General features: G+C 39.9%; 1 pseudogene; it reads left to right on the forward strand.

Annotated features, from left to right (window-relative positions):
- Positions 1 to 2,402: 2,402 nt before the first annotated feature.
- LOC115112765 (mucin-5AC-like) lies at positions 2,403 to 11,438 on the forward strand (annotated as a pseudogene).
- The last annotated feature ends 96 nt before the right edge of the window (positions 11,439 to 11,534 follow it).

Genomic DNA, 11,534 nt, shown 5'->3' on the forward strand with positions numbered 1-11,534 from the left:
ACTACTTTTCTCCTTCCCCCTTCTGACACCCAGGTGGGGGCACGCATCTGTGCGTGACTGGCAAATATCTCAACGTGGATATCAGCCCACCACCTCAAACTTAACTCAACAAGACGGAACTGCTCTTCCTCCAGGGGAAGGCCTGCCTGCTCAAACACTTCTCCATTACGGTTGACAACTCCGAAGTGTCGCCCTCTCAGAGTGCAAAGAACCTTGGCGTGACCCTGGACAACATCCTGTCGTTCTCTGCAAACATCAAAGCAGTGACCCGCTCCTGCATGCTCTACAACATCTGTAGAGTATGACCCAAGTTCTCTCATGTTACCCCGCTCCTCCGCACACTCCACTGGCTTCCAGTCAAAGCTTGCATCCACTACAAGACCATGGTGCTTACCTATGGAACAGCAATAGGAACTGCCCCTCCCTAACTTCAGGCTATGTTCAACTTGTTACCATTTACTTTCAAGGATACGACTGTATGTTTAAATTACAAGATGGTATCAATATCCTTAATAATCTTGGCAAAGGTCTAGTTGGGGATACAGTTTATGTAGACTCTTTCTAACCCTTGTGTGAAATTCATGAATAGCTCAGTGACAATTGCATTTTCAAATCATCAATCACATGATGCTTTGCAACAAGAACACAGTTTTCAACAATACCTTCCGTTCAATCACAGTTTTAATGGCTGTATTTTTAATCCTAAAGGGGGTTTTCATGCCAAAACACTCATTTTGAACCTCAGTTCTGGGTCGTTCCATTTGATTTCATTCACTTTTTGTCCACACCCCTTTTGATTTGAACAAAACCTTCCATAAATATTTGCCCATGGTAGAAGTGGTCAGAAAGCGGAGCTAGAATTGCTCAACGTTGACCTATTTTGCATACCCCATCTCACCATGAGACATCCATGTCTTCAGCACTGGAAAGGGTAAATGGTTGAGTATGTCATCATTTAAAACCTTGCAGACAGTGTTGTAAGACTATTTCAACTTAAATAGGAATGCCTGTTCTATGATCTATATTTCTATGATTTCAATTAGGTTTGTATGGAAGATTGACAAAACAATTTAAAACAACTGATGTTCCCATTCAAGTCAACATTCTCTGATGTGGGGACCTCCAACCATCTTTGTGCTACCATTTGAAAGTAGAAATGTTGATTTTATCTGTCAAAACATGACACCATTGTCAGTCACAACATAAACACCTCAGATGTTCTAAAATACACTCTTAAGCTACAATATATGCGAAGATTGGAGTACATGCATTTTTAGATAATTGATGTTAGAGGTAAAAAAAAATATATATATATTTTTTCAATTATTATTATAAAATAGTTTGACTACCCTATTTGCAAGCTTTTAAATAATATCAAACTAAACCGTTGATCTTTTCCAGTGATGAAGACATGGATGTCTTAGGGTAGGGTGGGGTATGAAAAAGGGGTCAACTTTGAGCACCTCTATCTCCTAAATGTTTTGGCATTCAGGTCCAAAGGGTTACTTTCTGACTACTTCTACGATGGGCAAAAATGTATAGAAAGTTTTGTTCAAGTTAAAAGAGGTGCAGTCAAAATGTTATTGAAATCAAATGGAACGACCCTTATACAAGAATATTGATATAAGGACATGAGGTGGTGGAGCTACATTCCACAGCAGCACATAATCACATTGTGCATTACAACAATACTAATGGCATTTTGAAAACGTTTCGTGTTTATAAAACAATTCATTAGTAATGTAACCAAGGGTTTTCTTTCATATTAAGTCATGAGCAGCATTGCCATTGTGTGTAAAAACTCTTTGTGATAAGAGAAACAATAAGAAATTGTAGCCTCAGTGTAAGGACAATAGATTGAGTCAGTAATCACTCTTATCAGAGGAACACACCTGCAGTGTGTTATGTTGGTCTGTTGAATGAGTCATCAAAAGATAAACAAAACATATTAACACAAACACTTTTTGAACTGTTTTGGTGTTTATTCAGTCCATATATATATTTTAATAAATAAATAAAATAATTCTAATAGATAACTAATGCAACAATAATGGTTATGGACAGTGTCTCCTGAATGATGGGTCAGGGATATATCCTCCTGGGTTGTGGTTCAACTGAAGACTAGGTTGACACATGCGTTTATTTGGTTGGTCTCAATAAATATTGGAACTTGGTCACAAGGTAAACAAATCTAGGAACCACTTGTTTATGACACCTCTTTCTGTGCAATGAGCAAATGGGGTTTAAACCTCTTATACTGAATTGAGAGGGCCATGAACTCCTTTGGATGGAGCCAATCCTTCTGCCACACCTTCACGTCTATTAGAACTTAAGACCCTCCTTTCACTCAGGTGGTATAAAACCAAGCTAAATACCTTTCTCATACCACCTGTGTTCACTACCCAGAGGATGACCATGGGGACAACACAGACACCCACATGGGTGTTAATATGGATGGCTCTGGCGATTGGTTTAACTGCCTCTCAAAGTGGTAGGTAGAATCCGTGATTTTGATTTACATGAAACCTTGTACTTTAGTGTTGACAGGGCTAAACTGTATGTTACTGTATGTCATAGTGCTCTCATAATAGCTCCAATGTTTATCTCATTGGACAGCCTAACAATGAGGGAATATGCTCAGTCCTGCCTTTATGTGCCTTTTAAGCATGGGTTATGATTGATGAACAGGTAAATGTAGGATTGGCAAGAGAACTACATAACAGAGCCTGAAATATACAGGATTCCATAATGATTTACAGTAAAACTTCATGTAACGTAATAACATACACTTTGATTTCAGAGGATACATCAAAGGCCACAGTTAACATCATCCCCTCAATGTCAAGGATGCCTGAGATTGCAGGTAAGCTTCATAATACATGTGCTATACAGATGCATGAGCCCTGAGGATGATGACAATGATTAACACTGCAGCCTTACATATCCACAGACAATGGTGAAAGGACAATAACCATGATGGAGACAGTCATAACAAGTAGTGCAACAGGTTTTGTGGATTAGCTGTGGTTTAAAAGCAAGAAGTAGGCTAGCTCATTCATTTATATTTGAAGTTCATAAACATAATAGACATTGGATGTACTTTGAAAAGTCTTGGTATTTTAGTTGATTAAATATTGAATTTGGCGATTACTACTATAGCCCATGGAAACGCATTGAATAACACATTTATAAATGCCATAAATCTCTGGAGACATAAGAAATCTCAGGGAACATTTGTGTTTTTTTACACATATTTAACCCTTTTATTTTGTTGGCACAAAACTACCTCCATACTTCCATTAAATTGTATGGGTTTACTTCAGACGAGTCCCGTGACACTTGTGGGGGTCGTAGACCAAACGGTTGAACGCAAAAGACAGAAGTTGGCACATCGGCGGTACCGACATCAGATGAGTTCTGTGACACCATAGAGTGGTCATATTAGCTAGTAGGCAAAATCGTTTGGACGCTAAAGACGTTTTGGTGAGAATACCGATTTTCAGGATGTACCCTGGTGTGACAAACAGCTCTGTGCCTCTGCTACTTTTCAACCGCAGATGCGGAAGGTTGACATATGTGGATGCGGTGGATTGAGACTCAGACCCATGCAAAACAGATATCCTTAGCTTAAACTGACAGATTTTTATGAGGATTTTTATTATGTTAATTAGATTGACACACTGGTGCGTCAGTAGACTCTTTTGTGAGTGAGTAAAGCATATCTAGCAGTCAACCAATGGACTCCTAGTTAAAAGCAAGGTTTTACGACGGGCAAAAATGGGAAATAATATCTGCTCCCCGTTACCTATTCATTTCTTTCTAAATATCTAAAGATAAAACCTGCTGAGTTGTATGCTATCATAGCTGAATTGGTTTTCCTTTCCCCCAGGAGTGAGTCCTATACATAATGGCCAAGTCTGCAGTACGTGGGGTAACTACCACTTCAAGACCTTTGATGGAGACATCTTTCAGCTCCCCTCCACCTGCAACTATGTTGTGACCTCACTGTGCCATAGCAGTTATGAGGATTTCAACATCCAGATGAGACGGCAGGTGGTGGACAACCAGCCCACCATTAGCAAGATCACCATGAAGCTGGATGGCACAGTGGTGGAGCTATCCAAGGGTTCCATTGTTGTTAATGGGAATAAGTAAGTTCCTCAATAATTTCTCATGGAACTGTATTTTTTTATCAGTGCTCAAGTAGTTGGATGTTTTATTGTTGTCCCAGTCGCGTTGACTTAACAGATTAGACTCAACCTTATACTGTGTAATTATGCTCAAGCACATATTTACAGTGAAAGAGATGAGAATGTTGTTTTTAAAGTATCAATGAAAATGTCAAAAAATGAAGTCAATTGAGCTAATGTAAAATTGGTTGGTCTGACTAAGTTCTAGTTGAATCTAGTGCTTTGTCTTCCTCTTTCTCCAGTGCCACCTTACCATTCAGCCAGTCTGGTATTCTCATTGAAGAGACTACCTCCTACATCAAGATCAAAGCAAAACTGGGATTGGTAGCCATATGGAACCAGGATGATTCCTTCTTGGTAGTACAACAATTATGCATTTATGAATATTTCTAGGTGGAGTTAGGTTTTTGCGGTGTGGTCAATGTCTACATTTGTGCTGTGGTGGGCACTGTGTTAACAACAGTTAAGGTAGTCCTAATCTATAGTTATTTTATTAAGGAATAGGTTGTCACTCCTGTTAAATCTTTGTTTTGTTAGTCACTTCCCGTTTTTGTCGAGTGTTATGCGGTTATGGAGGTAAAATGTCACCCTGAAATGTCTAATGGTCTTCTATTTCAGGTGGAGATGGACATCAAATTCAGAAATAAGACCTGTGGTCTATGTGGAGATTTTAATGCAATTCAGCAATTTGATGAGTTCTATAGCCATGGTACATTTTCACTGACAATATCAACACATCAACCATTGCCTATTATTTGGAATACAGTTGACATTTAACAATAATTGGATTTATTTTTATGCCAAAGGTATGAAATTGTCCGCTGTCGACTTCGGAAACTTCTGGAAATTGGATGGTCCCACTGAAAGCTGTACTGAAAACACACTGCCTTCAAATCAGAAATGCCCCAATCTGGTAGGTTACACTTTATTGCTTATGATAAGAATAGGGATATTGGCTAGGCTGCTGTGTACTTAACAACATGTGGGGCCTGAAATGACTGACTCCCTGATAAAGATTTGCAAAAATGACTGTTTACTGCTACAGTATATTGTGTGCTCCATTACTTGGAAAATTATATTATTTTATACTAATACAATTGCTCTGAGAAAGAGATTTTGTTTATACGTCATATTTTCTTTCTCTCCAGTCAAGGGTCAAAATTATTGACACCCCTGTTTTCAATACCTTTCAATACCACACCTTGCAAATAATGGCACTGAGCCATTTTCTAAAATGTTTTATGAGTTGGAGAACACATTCTGAGGGATTTTAGACCATTCCTCCATACAGAATCCTTCAAAATCCTTGATATCCTTTGTCTGTGCTTATGGACGGCCCTCATTCAAACCACAGATTTTCAATGAGTGTCAAGTTCGGAGACTGAGTTGATTTGATGTGTGCATGGGGTTATTGTATTGCTGGAAGATCCACTGAATGCAAAGTGGCAGTGGCAACAAGGTTTTGGCAAAAATGTCCAGGTACTGGGTAAAGTTCATGATTGATATTTACAAGAGCTCCAGGACCAGTGGATGCAAAATAGCCCCTTTTTGCAATGGCCATCTCAGTCTTTCTTTGAAACCCATTGAAAATCTGGGGTTTGAATTAAAGAGGGCAGTCCATAAGAACAGACAAAGGGACATCAAAGATCCTAAACAGTGAAGGCTGCTGAGGGAAAGACGGCTCGTAATAATGTCGGGAACGGAGTAAAGGGAATACCATTCCACTAATCGCTCCAGCCATTACCACGAGCCCGTCCTCCCCAATTAAGTTGCCACCAACCTCCTGTGGTCCTAATTTGTTCTCCAACTCCTAAAACAGTTTGGAAAAAGGATTATTGCAGTTTTCCTCACAAGGTGAAGTACTGAAAGATAGTGAAAACAGGGATGTCAATCATTTTGACCCGTACCTTTCTGAGATTATTTTTATTTACTTTTTAAACAAAATCTCTCTTTCTAGAAGCAATCGTATAAATATAAAAAAATATATATTTGACCAAATCTGTTTTGCATTTATTTTATACAGTAATTTCTGCTCTTCTTTATCAAGGGTGTCAATCATTTCAGACTCCACTGTATTTTTCCTAATTATAACATCTCTGTTTTTGTTTGATAGAAACCAGTTTGTGAGCAGTTGCTCTCGGTCCTGCCTTCAGCAGCTGTAAGGACTTGTTGGCCATCGACTCATTTGTTGAGGCCTGTGTATCTGACCTGTGCCACTGTGATAACAGCACCAACTCCTTCTGCCTGTGCAACACTTTATCTCAGAGTACTCCCGTCAGTGTGTTCACGCAGGGGGAAGCCCAAACAATGGAGGACTGAACAGTTCTGCTGTAAGCATGCCCTTACTCCCCGTATCAACATTCAAATCGCACATTGGTTGGTTGCAACAGAGTACTCATATTTTGACATAACCTTACCTTTGCAGATAAGACATGCCCCTTCAACATGGAGTACCAGGAGTGTGGAAACCCTGTGTTGACACCTGCTCCAACCCTGAGAGAGGCCAGCTGTGTGAGGACCACTGCTCAGATGGCTGCTTTTGTCCTCCCGGTAGGCAGACGTATTTAAACGTTCTCTGCACATCCTCTTCTTCAAAGAGATGTAATAAAAATCCATTGGAATGGAGCAGACTGTATACTGATAGAATGCAAAGCAATTGATTCCATATTGTGGACTGGACTCTGTTGCGTTACAAAGGCAATTACGAGTTTGGTGTTTTGTAATGGCCTGGTATACTATCTGATTAATGTGGTATTTAGTTCCTGACACAAGGACAAGTCAGTTGATCAGAATATGTCATGGAGATTCAGAAATGGTCTGTCGAGACAGAAAAATACTGTGAATTTAGATTTTGGAGTAAAACAAAAGACATCGTTACTAGGTGTTGCCTATGTAGGGCAGTAGGTTGGGATGGAGACATAATAAACACATGTATGCTCTCACCCAAAGGAACCGTTTTTGATGACGTCAACAAGAACGGTTGTATCGCTATGAGTCAATGCTCCTGCCGCCACAATGGAAAAACCTACGCACCCGGAGAGTCTTATTCAAGCACTTGTAAAGATTGGTAAGAAAACCAGGCTAAGAATTCTGACTTGAGTCTAAAAGGTATTCCAGGGTGACAATTTGTAAGTTCCATTGAATAATTTATATTTCGCCCTTAGTTCTTGTGCTGGTGGTCAGTGGAAGTGTGTGGACAAGGACTGTCCTGGCACCTGTGCTGTGGAGGGAGGATCCCACATCAACACCTACGATGGAAAAACCTACACCTTCCATGGGGACTGCTCTTATGTTCTGACCAAGGTACAGTACAGTTTCCTCACCAAAGCTCTGTGTGCATGAATCTCATTCACATTAAATACATTTTGAAACTTGCTACCTTCTTTGTAGTTATTATGTCTGTATTACAGCTTTGCCTCCATCTTCTTTACTTTTCTTCTGATATATCCAGTTTTATGATGAAAATTGTAATATAGAAAATGGCTTTCCAACCATGTTCCGGGTGCTACCTCCCTGTAGGTTTTCACTCCAACCTAATTTAGCACACCTCATTCAAATATTAAGCTGGTTGATGAGCTGATTCAGGTTAGTTACAACTGCGGAATGAGCTAAAACCCACAGGAGAGTAGCTCTCCAGGAACAGAGTTGGGGAGCCCTCATATAGAGCAGTACTAATCATCTTGTGTTGATACATTTATCTATGGAGAAATGTGGGTTGTTCATGTTTACTCTGTCTCTTGTTTTACACTGAGATATTCCTTTTTCAAAAGAATTCAAAGGATATTTCCTTTGTAACAACTTATTTATGTTTTTTCAGGACTGTGATGGGACGCAATTCACTGTACTGGGTGATCTGGTGCAGTGTGGGCTTTCTGACAGTGAGACTTGTCTAAAGGCTGTTACCCTGTCCCTCTCAGAAGGAGCCACTGTAAGTATTCTTTGACTGACATGCTATCAGCCTTTGACTGCAGTAAATGTTTTTCCCTAGTGTTGTTAGGTTTTAGACTTTAATGTATAATTTGAATATCATGAATAAGCATATGGTTAAACAATGCCCCTCTATGCAGGTGATCAACATACAACCCAATGGAAAAGCCTTTGTAAATGGAATATATTCTCAGCTGCCCTTTTCTGCTGGTAAGTTACAGTTGCACATTAAACATACAGTACAATCAATGTAGTCATGACTAGGCATACATGAAACTTGTGTCCTACAGTTAAAGCACATCATTGTATGGGAATACATAATGATACATGGGAATGTTGTGATGGTGATGCAGCTTTATCATTCAACACTGACACATATATATTACTTAACATTAAATTCTGAATCTTACTCATTCCTTCCTCTCCCCTTTGTTCCTTATAGCTGGAGTAACTATTTTCAGAGCCTCCTCATTTTTCATCATTGTCCAGACCACCTTTGGCCTCCAGTTGGAAATCCAACTCTCACCAATCATGCAGGTCTATATTGCTGCAAGCACCGTTTGGCAGCAGAGAACTTGCGGTATGTCTCATCATCCATTGACCAACCACCACAGTCCACTGAGGTGTTCATGTTCTAGGAATGATTTATTTTCCTGTATATAAATACATGTTCACCCTACAGGTCTTTGTGGAAACTTCAACAACAACCAAGGAGATGATTTCAAGGTCTGAGCGGAGTGACTGAGGGCACAGCCATTGGTTTTGCAAACACCTGGAAAACACGAGCCAGCTGCCCAGACATCAAGAGTAGCTTTGAAAGCCCCTGCAGTTTAAGTCTTGACAATGGTATCTGCATGGTTTATCACCTTTCCATGTCTGTTTTAATTGTTATGGAGAACGGTGCAGGTGTTTCTTAAAGTTGGCCTAACTGTGGTTTATTTTTTCACTTTTTCAGAGAAATATGCCCAGCACTGGTGCTCTCAGCTGGCTGATCCTAAAGGGTTGTTTGCTAAATGCCACACAGCAATAAGCCCAGACATGTACAAAGAAGTGAGACCATTTCACCATACTATTCATTTCACACAATTTCCTGAGCATAACTAATTCACAAATGTATGTAACGTGATGCCAGCTGTTATGGGGGAATTTGAGAATTACGTTGCTTGCTGTTAGGTATTGTGTATCTGCACAGAATTTGTGCATATTATGCACACACAATTAATTAAAACTATTGTACAGTATAATATGGATGCTGTTCTGACTGTGGTTTTCTATTCAGAACTGCATGTATGACAGCTGTAACTGTGAGAAGAGTGAGGACTGCATGTGTGCTGCCGTCTCCTCTTATGTCCACGCTTGTGCTGCCGAGGGTATCCAGCTCACTGGCTGGAGAGACACTATCTGCAGTGAGTGACAATCACACCATAATACCTAAGAAGATGTGTCAATTGTGGGAGAATAAGATACAAATATTATAAATATTTACATCAAACACTAATTGTTGCCATCCCCAGACAAATACTCCACCTCGTGCCCTAACACCATGGTCTACAGCTACAGCATAAAAAGCAGTGATCGCTCCTGCCGCTGCTACAGCGACTCTGACTTGACCTGTTCAATCACCTTCGAGCCTGTGGATGGGTGTGTCTGTTCTGAGGGAACCTACCTGAATGATGAGGGCAAGTGTGTTCCATCAGCCAGCTGCCCTTGTTATTACAAGGGCTCAGTGGTGTCCCCTGGAGAGGTCATCAGCAAGGATGGAACCATGTGGTATGGACCGAGTTATTTACCTACCTATACTCAAGCTGTATATCAATGTAATTCACTACACATTTTATTTCAAAGGCATATTTTTGAGACTTTATGAACCAAGAGCCTTGGGCCTTGCTTTCCCGTAGTGAGCATAGCGACATTCAAGTACCATTAACAACATTTTATTTCAGCACCTGCAGGAAAACTCCGTTGCATTGGAGATTCACCCGATCAGCCATGTAAGTTCATGTATATTAATTGTCAAAACAACTCACCATTTTGAGCTATTGTACTGTGCCAGGCAACACTGAATTTGAAATAAGTCCATTCTTTTAATGGCAATCTTCCAAATCATATATACATTTATGGTGTGTGGTAATAGTATGCTATTGGCAACAGAATCAGGCTATGTGCATTTTGAAATATTATCTCTCCATCCTAGTACACACTTTACAGAGCATATTGATTTGGTGAAAGACACAACAGAGTCATGACACATGAATTCCCTTTATTTTCACAGCATGTGTTGCACCAATGGTTTTCTTCAACTGCTCCAATGCAAGCCCAGGAGTGAGAGGGTTAGAGTGTCAGAAGAGCTGCAACATTCTGGATATGGCCTGTGTAAGTCCCCTATTCACCTCGTCTCCAGGCCATTCTGCACAGCGGATATAAGCTTGTGTACAAAACATTAAAAACACCTTCCTAATATTGATATTAATACGCAATCCGTCTCAATTGTCTCAAGGCTTGAAAAATCTTCTTTAACTTTCTCCTTCTCTTCATCTACAATGATTGAAGTGGATTTAACAAGTGACATCAGTAAGGGATCAATGCTTTCAACTGGATTCCCCTGGTCAGTCTATGTCATGGAAAGAGGAGGTGTTCTTAATGTTTTCTACATTCAGTGTATAGTCATATAATGCCCATAGGATTGTGAATAGAAATTGAGTGGAAAATATAAACTTTCATTTTTTTAAAATATATATTTTTATATTAACATACAGGTAACCTCATATCCAAGCTATTGCACACAGAACATATAAGCTTGGTACATCAACGATTTAATTTTGTCCTTAGTGGGATTAACCATATACTTCCATGGGAGTATCTTTACTGAGTAAAGTATTTGTTATCATTTAATTTGAGCGAACCATACGACTGCTAGGCGTAGCTCTGTGCTTGTGGAGTGCTAACGTATGGGGGAGGGTTAGGGGGAAGGTGTTGTGGGAGATGATTGGTTGGTAGATTAAGCTGAATAAGCCAATGCCCTGGGAGTTTCTCCTGGTCTTTCTGTATTGGCTAATGGCTAATGAAGGCCAAGTTTGACCTTCTGGTCCACCAGACTCCACGCATTTGAGCGGAAGTTAACACAATTTTTACACAGCAGATATTCAAATCAATCATTTTCACTTTACAGATCAGCACAGAGTGCATATCAGGCTGTATGTGTCCCTCTGGACTGGTATCCGATGGAAAAGGAGGCTGCATCAAGCCAGACCTTTGTCCTTGTTCTCACAATGGAGCTACTTACCAACCAGGAGACAGAATCAAGGTCGACTGCAATACCTGGTAAGGTTATCTTGCCTCAATTAGCGTTTTAAACCAATTAAGACTTCAGTCTGATATATCTGTTTTGCCACTTTCAGCACTTGTAAAGACAGAAAA

Source organism: Oncorhynchus nerka, unplaced genomic scaffold, assembly GCF_034236695.1.
Source record: "Oncorhynchus nerka isolate Pitt River unplaced genomic scaffold, Oner_Uvic_2.0 unplaced_scaffold_1574, whole genome shotgun sequence".
Taxonomy (NCBI): domain Eukaryota; kingdom Metazoa; phylum Chordata; class Actinopteri; order Salmoniformes; family Salmonidae; genus Oncorhynchus; species Oncorhynchus nerka.